Raw genomic sequence first — 13,773 nt, forward strand, 5'->3', positions numbered from 1 at the left:
TTTCTCATTCATAAAATGTCCTTTTCTGTTATGCTTACATTACGTTTATGAGACTATATAATTTATATGCATTTATGTTTATTTAGATTCTTCTGGATCTTCAGGAATTTATTGAAGTTGTTCAAATGATATGTATAGACATACATATCATTCACCAGATCTCCATTTTAATATTTTGGTCCAGCTTCTTGCTTGCCCCAAATTTCATCATTGCCCCAGGCTGATATGATGTTGATCAGCTACCACTGATTGTTTTCAACAAATACCCCAGGGAAAAGGCACCAAAAAGTGTTAAATAAGATTGTTTTCAACAAATACCCCAGGGAAAAAGTGTGAGTATTGAGTCATGTCAAATAAAGAAAATCCCTGTGACTGGAACTTTTTGAGGTAAGCCAGACAGATCAAATCATTAAAATTATCTGGGGCTGGGATTCTTTGTGCAGCTCATATACAGTCTACCCACCCCCCCAGTGGCTGCTGTGCTGCTGGTTTTCACAGCTGGTGTGTTTGCAGAGCTATTGGCTTCAAGACCACCTCAAAGCTTGAGATAAGGGAACTGGAATAGAAGTTAAAATGTGACAAAACTCTGTTCTTAAGGAATTTTTGTTCTTTGATAACTGCTCCTCAAATTGTTGCAAGCACTTGGTTAATTTCCAAAGTTCTGAAAAAGTTGATTTTCATAATTTTTGACTGTACTTTCATTGCTTTTTTTGGAGATATTCAGTGGTTCTGTCTTACTGTAACAGCACCCACCCCACCATAGGTTCTTCTTGTATTGTTTGACTAATGCAAATCCCATGGTTATATCTAATACCAAGTGCACAAAGAAGTTCCATACTACCATTTTCCAGAATAATAGCTGGATTTATTTAGTGAATGGCTCTAATAGATGCCAACCACTACACTGGGTGTATTAGATAGTACTTGGCAAATCAGTTGAATCAGTATGTTTCAAATTGCTTTGTCATGATGACCCCATCAGTATAATGATCTTATGGTTTAATTTGTTTAGAAATGTCATGGTCTAATCAGAAAACAATTCTAGTTTCTAACCAATAGCCAACAAACATCTCTACTTTTAAGGGTAGTTTTATATACATTTTGCTACAATATTAAAATTAGACCAGAGGACCAGAGCATTAAAATGATCTATTATACCATATTTTACAATTCCTTTTATTTACTTTTTGTGTGCAATTCTTATAACATCACAACAACATCTAAATCTGAGTCTTGTGTGATATTATAGAGAGAATGGGGTGTATGTATTCTAGTAGTGCACTACTTATTCACTCTTGAAAGCAGTCCTTAATTAAAACATAAGCAGTGATGTAATTTTTTAACCAATAGAAACAAATACATGTATTCAAATATATACACAGAGAAATAGCAAAAGAGCCTCTATCCCAATATTTGAAAAAAATATAATATAACCTGCCTGAAAAGTTAATGTGTTCATTCTACATAGAAATTTGGATAGGTCGCTTTATATTAGAGTTTCTTAATAAATATATACAGATTTACACATCTGTTTAAATCAAATATTTGTAGAGTTCTTGAAATAGCTTCATAAAATCTCAGGTTTCCAAGAAACACAACTGGGAGTCTTGAGACATTTTTTCCTGTGCAGTCCTCAAAGTGAACACATAGCCGAAGGTGTAAATATGGGAACACAGAGAAAATGAGGAAAGAAAAGTTCAAATATGCTGAAATCAAAGATAGACAGTGAAGGAGCAGCAACTGAAGTGACCAGTCCAGTCGGCCCTCTAGACATCACCCAGCCCCCCAGGGCGGAACTACCAGCTGTCTTCCTTGTGTCCCCGTATGACTTTGTCCACCACTCTTATTACTCAGCATTGCCTTCCTTACAATATAAAAAGGTTTCTATCTCCCTTACGAGTTTGTGAAGACTCCACAGGAAAAGCAATTGTTAGGCATATGTTTAATGCCCCATCACAAATAAATAGCAGAAGAAATACTTCTGAAATATTTGTAGAGGAAACAATGAATGAATATGCAGTTGACAAAGTTAATCCAATAATTCTTGGCAAAAAAATTGGGCAGTTCATAGTTTAAGGCCATTTTATAGTTGTGAAACTGGACCTGAAAATTATAAATAACTTTTCCTTTGAATAACCTACTGCTACATTATGACAGTAATACGATAGAAAAACAGTGTCATTTATAACAGTGGTAAGTGGGGGTGAGGGTTGGTGTGCCCAGGTGAAGGTGATGGTGACCTCATATTAATTATAATTTCAAATTAATAGTCAAAAAATAGTTTGAGTTTTTGGCAGGATAAAATGAGAACTCAGAGAAAAGTTTTCACTAAACATACATCTCTGGAGTCAGAGAAATCATGTCATTATAAAAAGAAAAGTGTGAACAAATTGAAGAATATACAATAGAATTAAATTGGATTACCTCCAAACCCTTCTAAATTATGAATATCTGTTTATGTCTCCTTTATTAAATGAAGACTTACTCTAACTTTAGTCTGCATTTAGTAGAATCTTTGAGTAGCTAAAATCTACATGAGCAAGCAGGACACTCGGAGAGTGAATTATAACCCCTCCTAGAAGACCAGAAATTCACTAATTTAGCAGTGAACTTTAAAGCGACATGAAGCTGTTAGAGAGAATGGGGTGGAGGGAATATACAGTATGGTTTGGATTGATTGACAGGTTTGGATTTCCTACATTAAGGAACAACAGACCCACCGTACATTAAGACAAATTCTTGACCAACTTTCATTTCAGACTTGTCAGGCTTTATTATAACAATAATAAAGCACCACAATTACAGACGACAATTTACTGAGTTTCTTTTATATTATCTGTGCTCTGCTAAGCATTTACTATTACCTTCTTTAGTCCTTGCCCGTATCCAATGATACTGGTATTAGAAACTAATTCTTGTCTTTCACTTGGCGATTTTCTTTACAGCTGAGTAGCTACTTTCCAGGAAAGAACAGTATTGAAGCGAAAGTTGCTGGGCTCACTTCCATCCTGTCCATTCACACACTTCTCATGGAAAGAGAAACAGTATTGCTGAGCTGTGAAACTAGAACTCAGCACATGCAGGACAGTTTCTTCTAGGGGCTGCCTGTTTGCATATGACACACACTCTTTCTGTTTTGTCCTTTATGGAAAGTGCTGAAACTGCCCAACTGCTTTGCCTGGATTGAGGAAAGTAGTAGATAGCTAATTTGGACTTTAGAATTTAATCAGTGCTTTCTGATCTAGATTACCAAGATGAAAAATGGATATTCTGAAGTCTAACTTACTCCTGGGTATATCTTTTATTTGGATTTAAACTTTCATAATATAAGTAGCTGTATTATAGAGGTGGAAAAACTGAGGCTCAGAGAGATTAAACCACGCTAAAGGACATATAAATTATAAATAGTGAGTTGGGGTTTAAAGCATAGATCTCTCTGAACTTCTTACTTTCATATATGTACTATTTGGAGTCCCTTCACTTTTGCATGTCTACCCCAAAGCCATCCCTCTGGAGAGAAAATTGGGGAAGTTGGACTGTGCAATTTGTGGCCACGTAGAATTGTACTGTAAAATTGCCATTTTCATAGTATATAGGCATAAAAGTGTTGCAAAAACAGTAAAAAAAAAAAAGTGAAAAGATTAGAAAAGAATTATGTAAACACAGAACCTTTTGCCCAGATGAACATGTAAGCACTTTAGTCAGTTTGGCTGGCCTTTCATTATATTATATAATCTTATATATTATGTTATATCATGAAGGAATAAACACATATACCATGTGTAGATAGAATGCTGGTTTTCAAGAAATAAATTGAATCTCATGGCATTGAGTCATATTTGCTTTATGGTAATTTAGCTGCAGCTCTTTCTATTTTAACATTATAAAATCATTCATATTCCACCCCTGCAAGTAAATCCTTAATTTCTTTAATCAATAATTTTTCCACCAATTTTAAAAATCCAACCCTGATATTTGGAGAAGAACTTTTAAAATTATAGTGTAGATTCCAAAGACTAGTTATTTATTTCCACAAAGTCTAGAGGGTTTTTTTTTTCTTTTTGATTCAATGTCTTGCTGTTTTTGGTCATGCCATCATCACTCATTAGTTTCAATTTTTTTTTCTTTTAATTTTGCATTTTAACCAGTTTTAAGTGTACTATTCAGTGGGAGGAATCACGTTCACAATTTTCACTATTTTCAAAACTTTTCCATCAACTCAAACAAAAACTCTGTCACCATTAAGCAGTAACTAACTCCCCATTCCCTCCTTCCCACCCAGTCCCTGGTCACCTCTAACCTGCTTTCTGCTTCTATTATGTCACCTCTTTGAGATATTTCATTTAAGTGGAAGAACACAATATTGGCCCTTTTGGACTTGGACTACTATTTCATTCATCATAGTGCTTTCAAGGTTCATCCAAGCTGTAGCACATATCAGAACTCCATTCCTTTCTGTGGCTGAATAATATGTCATTGTATTATATCAACATATTCAATTGCAACTTTTGAAAACAAAATCCTTTTAGACTCGGCAATGCAGAAATTACTGCTATTGGGGTGAAGGTTAGTGATAAATAATAAAAATATGTTGTATATGGCTTTCTCTCCGTTTTTTTTTAAGCCTATGTTGGAAACTGTAGCTTAACAATATCCAGATTATGAAATACCATTTCTGGATTTTCACTGTTACTTTAATGTGCTGCCTTTTCAATTATAGTTGCTTTTGAAACATGAAACAAAACATGGTAACTCAGGGAGATAAAATAGATCAAGAAAAGTTATAAACCTCTTTCCTAAGTTGAAGCTTTCTATGATAAGACAAATATTGTGGAGTATACATAACTCTTATACCTGACAACTCAACAACACCGACTACTCAAGATGGATCATAAAATTTCAAAAGATCTATCACTGTAAGTAGCTCAGTGTATCAAGTAAACCGAAAGAACTGTGGAGATTACTTCCAGGATTGATCATGGATAGAGCTATTGACAGTGCAGCTGTTTTTTTTACTATAAAGAGTTTGTTACTATGAATGTATATTTTTCCAGCAACATAGTTTCAGTCAGGTGTTTGAAGCTTGGTATATATTTATCAATGACAAACTATTTGAAAAACTAGTTAGGCATCCTATCAATCCTATTACTTGTCATGTAGCTAAATCTAAAAACTCCTGATTTTGTGACACTAAAACTTCTGTTCAAGGTTTTGTTTGTTTTCCTGAAGGTATTCCTGTTAATAATTTCAGAAATAACTGCCTTTTCCTGTATTCTATCCAGAACCTGAGTACTTCTTACCACCAGCATCCATATCTTACCCCAGGAAGGAAGCACTCCTATCACCTGGAAATGTCCTGAAACAAGGTTTCAGTAGCAGATTATAAGCAGAAATATTGACTAAAGTTGGATATTTGTTCAACTTAATTCAACTATGTTAATTCATTAAATTCAGTCAGCATCATTTATACATATTCTATGGTGCTGAGAGGTATAGAAAACAAAGACAAATGTAACACAGTCTATGACCTCAGGAACTTCAGTCTAAGGGGCACAGAAGAGATTAGCATTCCTCTGATGAAAGACCTGGTCTGGAAAGCATGTTATAAAAGTGTTAAATAAGATTGTAAGAATGGAGATATCCAGTACATTTGTTTGAGGAATCTTGGAACATTCGCTGTGCAGACAACAGTAGAGATGGACCTTGAATGATCTACAGACTTTGGCCCCGTGAGCAGGAACATTGTGTCAGTAATTATACGTAGAAGATTTGCAGTAGGGTACAGCTTTTCAGTTCCTAAATCTGGACGATGTTAGATAATTGAAGATGAACATTAGAGAGAGCTTCCCCTGCATGCAGGCTGTCTGTCAATGTTTGTGACTATGCCACATGGTGTGGTGACCTATGCAGATGATTTTAATGAGAAATTAAAGCCAGATTGGAAATGATTGATATTTTCTTTATACCTGAACTTGAGTTTAATTATATTCAATACTATGAGTGAACAGCGGGATAAATACTGACTTTGTGAAACATTTCTCTCCTTTTCTCATTAGAAATTGCATATTTCATATTTGGTATAGAAAAATTAAATATTCATAGGAAAAAAAGAAGAAATAATTCCAAATCAAAGTTTTAGTAAAGTACATCAATGTAAGAACAGACACCCTGTCTTCTTTCATTAAACAATAGGAATGTCCTTATAAAAGTAAGAACGTAAAAAATAATTTGTCAGCTTTGAAGCTGGAGGAACTGCCAACATTACTCTATAAACTCTGAACAATTTCTGTTAGCTATCATACAGTTGAGACCATTTAAAATAAGTATTCAGGGACTGAAGGCAGACATATTTTTTGGAAAAGTAAATAAAAGGCATAGAAGTAACACCATAAAAAATTCTCACTCAAAAAGATGAAGGCTAGTGGAAAAAGAGATGGAGCCTGTGTTAGTGTTGCGTAGGCAGACTGAACAGGCACCAAAATTTCAGTGCCTTACAAAAAAGAGTTTATTCCTTTCACATCTAATAGTCCTAGAGATTTATTCATACTGAAAGCAGGGCAGACTGATGGCTACTCTACTAGCTTTAACATGTGAATTTCAAGGTTACCAGGAACATTGGGATTACCAGAAATGGAGGGTGGGGAGGGAAGAATGCTCATATTTTCTCAGGTTTCTATGGGTCAATCTGGGAAGCAATACACACCACTTCTTGCAGTCTGTTCATTAAAAGTCACCTACCCACACCCAGTTCCAAAAAAGGCTAAGAAGGGCAACAGATACGTGTTTATTAAGTGTTTGTTCAGTAGACAGCTTGCTGTCTGCTATAGGAATTATTCTACTTTTGATACTACTTACTATTTATTGCTTATGGCCATTCTAAAGAAAATCTCTGGGTGGACTAATGTTTTCTACTCTGTATTGAAAAACTTTTCAGGTAATGCACATTACTAGTATAATAAATATTTAAAATCAGTGAGGTAAAAATCACCCCAAATGTCAAGACCCAGAGTATACCCACTCTGAATATTTGCATATTTGCGTATGTTATTTATGCAACTAAATGTCCTTTTAGGTATATTATCTATCCATATACCTGTCTATCATCTGTCATCAGTATTGTTTCCTTAACATGCTTTTTCAGGGCCTCTCTAAATAAAACAGAAAAGTACTGGATGACACTTGTAGGTGTGAAACTTTTTTTAAGTAGATTTCTGATAATAGGAAATTATGACTAGCCCTAAATATTTTGCTGTCCCTTCCTTGTTTGTTCAGGGAATAATTTTAATGGTTCATATAAAAGAGAATCAGTGGTTTTAGAGCTCCAGCATGCAACTGCCATGTCATTGGACTGATAGTTTATAGAAAAATAACTTAGAATAAATTACTTCAAATGCAGATTAATAATAAAGAGAAAATAAAGTCACCAATGATTCCACTGTTCAAATGGTATAACTATATATCTGTTCATACACAGACACACATATATGTCCTTAAAAAGTAGATCATATGATCATTTTGCATATTCTACTTATATCAAAATTATAATCTTGTGTCACCGAATCATAATATTCCATTGAAATAACACTGTAATTTATTTATTTATTCCAGAAAGACTGTAACTCTAAATATGAGCTTATACCTCAGTTCTCTACATCTAAACCATCATTGTATTCTACATTTTTAAAGCCTGAGTTTTTTAAATTTAATAATCTTTTGGTTCAAAGTCCTTTGAAAACTGAATTTTATTTTATTTACAGTATTATCAAGTATTTTATATGAGTCAAAAATATTTTAAATCAGCATGTCTATATTTTGTCTTGCAGACTGATTAGTAAGTACAATTTCTCTTCTTTGAATTTCATTGACTTACAAGTAAAATAGCTAGATTGAATAATAAACTTCAAATTCATTCAGTCTATAAGAGTAATGATACACAAAGTAAAGATTAATCAGATTAAAAACGTCAACAAAAAATGGTATTGGGCTCCCATAGCATAAAACTTTTACAGAACGTTGAAAATTTTCTGTTGTTATATTACACTTCGATAATGTCTGATGTTTGTTAGAAATTGTCTATTAATAATGGAAGTCTGCATTTGTTTCAAAAGTTTTACACAGTACTGAAGTAATTCTATTTGTCACCCAAAGTTCTGAACAAAACTGTATAGTCCATGGTTGTATGTAGCCAACTGAAAGAGCTTCAGCGGCAGGAGTAGAAATTTCGTGTGTACGTGCATGTTGTGTTTTTAAATAAATCAGAAATTGTAATGTATTTTGAAGCAAAAGTTTCCACTGTCTTTCTTCAGAACCAAGGAGAGTTCCTATTTGCATTAACTTTGACCTGAATATTCAAGGTAAACCAAATCAAGCAAAACTTAAAATTTTGGTTCTGTGTATACTTTATATTAATATAAGGCTTCAAAAACCAACCTTTCATAAAAACAAAACTAATAGATATTAGAAAATTTAGAACTATAGATAAGAAAAATAAATTAAAAATTTTCCCAATCTAATCAAATGAAAATGTTAACATTCCACAATTTTGTTTTCCAGATACCTACACAATAAGATCATACTCAATTTACTGTTTTATAATGCATTATTTCATTTAATTTAAAAATAACTTTCCATGTTATTGAATTTCTTTTAATCATAATTTTTAACAAATACAGATTGATCTATTTTTTATCTTTTTTCACTAGTGATGTAATAATATTTTTCCTCAAAATTTTTGTTTATAAAGAACAATGTGTAGAAAGTACTTGCAGGCAAATCTTCGTGTATGTTCTCAGTTATTTCCTTATGGTATAATCTTAGAATTGAAGTTTTATGGAAAGTTAGTTAATGAAATTTTCCATATAAAAGCCTATTAAAAATAATACTACACAGAATGTATTTCTTGGACACTATGTAATTAAATTAGAACTTAATAACCAACAGACAAATTAAATCCCTATATATTTGAAAGCTAGAGAATTAAACACAAAAGTACCTATACTCAAGCTAAAATATAAAACTTACAGAGATTTTGTATCTCTCCTTTCTAGAAGTAAGGTTGGAAACTTAAAAAAGTCAATAAATAGAAGCTAATAAAAAGAATCATGGTGTGATTTTAATTTCATGTAATCATTTTAAAAAAAATCAATGGCACATATAAAAATAAGTTTGAAAACCTCTGAATAGTCAGAGGCTAAATGAAGAAATGCATACTGCAACACTAAATCTGACTGTGTGGAGAAGTACTGATGTGGCTGGTCTCATTGACCTTAAAGGAAAACACTGAACAAATCTAAACAGGAATCAAATCATGTATTTCAGCTGAATGGGGCCACTCTGTAATACCTCTATGAGATGACTTAGAAATCGTACTCAAGCTATACTCTATTAACTGAACAAAATGTATACATTTGTTTATGAGTACATTCTTGACTTTGGACTAAAACAATTTCACTGACACTGATTTTCCTTTACAGTGGCCATATCTAGCAACCTTGGGAAAAAAGGTCAGACGTTTAGGATTCAAATGGTCTAATTTGGTAAGAGGCTATCCTCAAAGTGTGCATAAGCACTAAGGCTGGTGCCTTTAGGACTTCAAAAACGAGTAAATCAAGACATGTAGTTCTTTCTTTGACATCATTACTTGAAGTTTTACAGATCTGAATAAACATGAATTCAACTGTAGCAGAAACTTCAATTTCTACTTTATTTTCCTTATGCTCTCCTCCAATAGTATTGAAACTATTACTTTGATGGTAGTGATGGTTTCACAGGCATATGCTTATGTTCAAATGCATAAAATTGTATACATTAAATATATGCATTTTTATATAACTGATACACCTCAATATAGTTGTTAATAAAATAGTAATATTTATATAATATATATTCACAGGGTCAGAAAGGTAATGCATTGAAAACTAGCTATTAATTTCACCTCTTCTTATTCATAAAGTCATTCATTTGTTCTTTTATTAATTATAGGGCATTCTGTGTTCCACATAATGAATTAGACACTGGAGATGCCATATAAAGAAAGCATTGTATTTTCAAAGAGAGAGCTGTATATTTTTATGATAATACAATATGCTGCGTTTGGGTGCTATAACTGGGAGGCAGTATTCTTAATGGCTTGAATTCAAAGTGTGCTCCATATCTCACCAGCCAAGTGGCCTTTATAGTTAACTCTTCTGCACCAGTTTCCTCATCTGTTAAATGAGGAGCAGTACCTATATTATGGATTTTTTAAGGAGTTAATGAGGTAACACCTGTTTTTGTAATCATGAGTGACACATAATTATATATTAATGTTAGTGATTGTTATTGCTGCTCTTGTCATTAAAGAACAGCTGTGCTGAAAAGTCAGAGAGGAAGGAGGGACTTGTGAAAGGTGGGAAGGGAAGGGGATCCTGATTAAGTAGAGAAGGGAGAGAAAGAAACTCCAAGTGGGGAATGGAGGGGAAATAGTGCAGAACAGTGAGGTGTGAGAAAGCAGGGATGGTTCGGAGAACAGTGGCCTTGCATATTGCAACTGATGTGAAAGGGTGAGAAATTTGTACTTAATCTTGGAAGCTTCTAAGTCTTTTAAGAAAATAAGTAACCCAATTAGGTTTAGATGTGGGGGAATCTGCGGTGGGGAAAAGGGGAGGAAAGTATAAGAGATGTGAAAAGCAGAGATGAGAGTGGGCAGATGGGTTTAGAGAGTTAGGAGACCCAGTCTGATTATCCAGGTGATAGACTGAAGACTTAACCTAAAGCCAGAACATTTAAGATGTAGACTAAGGGAGATGTTCCCAGATTATTTAAGACATATGTGATGAAAAGGTGGGACTTAAAGCTGACTCCGATTTCTAGTGCAACTGAGCAAATGATGATGCTATTAGCCAAGGCAGAGTATATGGTCATGTTGATCACAATTTTTAATATTTATTTAGTGTTTAATTTATACCAGGCTCTACTCTTAATACTTCTTATGTATTAACTCATTTAATTCTCACAACAATGTTAAAGGATAATGATACTATTTCCATTTTTCAGATAAGGAAATGGTAGTGCATGGAAAAAAAGAAACTTGCCTAAGGTCGTATAACTAGTGACCAGTAGAAGGGGATTTCAAATGCACTTAGGTAGTTGAAGAGTTCCACTCTATACAACCTCACTATTCAGAAGAGAAAGCTTTGGGAAGGGATTTGGGGAGCATGGAGACCAGTAAGTTCTAGCGTTAGGAAAAAACTCAAAATGAATTAGTATTTTTTTCCACAGTGTTCTATAAATTTATAGTGTCTACACAACATCATTTTAGTTCACCATTTTAATTATTAATCAAACCTGATTGTATCCTTATTATGAATGTCTATTACTTTCTTATTCTTATACTTCCTTATTTCTTATAGGGACTAGTAGCTCTATGGAAAATAATGTAGGCTTCGTCTAGAATAATTTGTTGTTTATCAATATATGCTTGCTCCTAATGGTTTGTTATTCCTTTTATTTTAAATATTTATATTTTCTATTATGTTGAGCTTTGTTTTTGTCTCCTTATGGAGACGTTTTAATATTTCCCAGACATACAACTAATTAGATATTTATTTATTGATGTGGATTGGGATGATGGATATTAATATAATCCTAAACCTGTGTCTCAAGAAACCAGTAACAATCCTCTCAAAATTCCATATTGGCTTATTTATCATTACATATTTGTGTTAACTGGATGCTTTCATATATATTAATAAACCCATAAGTATGCTAATGAACAACTTTGTCTCTACAATATTATTTGACCAATCTATCAAGAGACCTGTTCATTACATACACCAAACTGTAAAATTGTAAGTCATTTGACTTAATAAATGGCCACATGTGTTAAAACAAACTCAAGGGCTCAGCAAATGTATGGATCTGATGGGAATTCCACCTTTTCTGGCTATGTAGATTTTAGACGCTTTAATTCAGTGATTACACATTTCTTACTGATGGTACACAAATCTAGAGCATCAACAACATGATTACAATTCTTGAAATTAATGAATGTTTTCTCAGATGACATAAGAAGGCAACCAGACATATGAATATCCATTATTGGTTTAAAGTTTAATAATCAAAATGTTTATTAACAAATTGTTCTTTAAAGTAGGGTAGATAAAGAAAACAAAAATATGAGTTTGAATTTCCTCAACACCAAACCAAACGACAAATGCATTCATTTATGAATGCTCTAGTTGAATCTGGAGACTGGCCTTCTACAGCCTGTTAGCTTTCTCTCTCATTTGCCACAGACATTATTCCAAATCTTCTCCCTTCTCTCAAATTTCCTACAAAATCAGAGCTCCGTGCATTATCAGGAGATGGAGTCACCTCATAAAGAATCATAATTAGGACTTACCGCACCTTCCTTCTTTCCTCTCACTACCATTTAAGAAATGTCCTTCCTCCTGAGGTCATTCTCTGCATTAGCATTTCCTACCTTCTCCTCCAGGAACCTGCTCCATCAAAAGCTCCATTCTCCCCTATCTCACTGTCTCCCTTCCTGGAGACCTTTCCCCACATTTTAACGTGTGTGTCTTCCCGTCTATATTAGTTTCCTAGAGTCACTGTGGGAAGTACCACAGAAGGAGTGGCTTAAACAAGACACTTGCTGTGTCACAGCTCTGGAGGCTAGAGGACCTAGAATAAAATGTCCCCGTGATCCCTCTGCTAAGCACAGGGAATCCTTCCTTACCTCTTCTCTAGCTTCTAGTCACTTGCTGGCAATTTTGGCATTTCTTGGCTTGCAGCTGCCAACTCTAAGACCTGCCTTCTTTGCCACATGGCATTTTACCTGTGGGTATTTGTTTTCACACGGTCAACTTCTAAGGAGAACAGTCATATTAGATTAGGGACCCCACCCTACCTCATTACGACCTCCTCTTACCTTAACTAACTACATTTGCAATCACCCCATTTCTAAATGAGGTCATATTCTGCAGCACTGGAGGTTAGGATTTTCAACATCTTTTTTTTTTGCGAGGGACACAGTCCAACTCACAACATCATCTGAATAAACCACCACAACCAAAGTGAACTTCAGAAGATTCTTTAGCCAGACCTCTTGTTTCAGTTACCATTTTTTTCACTTCATTCCTTTATAATTCCTTATTTATCCTGATTATGTAAATATATTCATTCAACTTGACCATTCTATTTCTCAGTGGCAAGTAATAAATCAATCACTTTAATTAATTAATTAATTAAAATGATAAATCAATCACTTTAATTAATTTGATTAATTAATTTGATTAACTTGGTTTATAGTAACAGTAAAGTTATTATGTACTGAGTGATCCAGATATGCTGATGAATATATCATCTCATTTTATTCTTACCATTTTCATATAAGATACAAGTAACTTTGAAGTTCTTAGCTATCTTTGTTCATGTGAGACTCCCCACTGGGAAACATTTTTCCTTGATTTGCTGATAAAATCAGGTTTCAAAAAACATTAGGTTTCAAAACGTATATGAGACCCAGAGAAGAGAAAAGTATGGTAAATTCGCTGAAATAATGTCACCCTGTGAGGCTTCATGTCGCACAGCCAACAGGCCTCCTCTTGGACTTAACGTGCTTTATTTTGAAGTCCAAAATCTATACAAACATACTACTTTTCGTTTTATTCAGACCACCATTACATTCATTTATTACCATTGTAAGTGTTCTAAATGGCCTTGCCTCTGGTCTTAGCCATTTCCATCCATATAATAATAATGTAAATTTATATTACTAATTTGAGACCACAG

This window comes from Manis javanica, chromosome 13 (assembly GCF_040802235.1).
Source record: "Manis javanica isolate MJ-LG chromosome 13, MJ_LKY, whole genome shotgun sequence".
Classification (NCBI taxonomy): domain Eukaryota; kingdom Metazoa; phylum Chordata; class Mammalia; order Pholidota; family Manidae; genus Manis; species Manis javanica.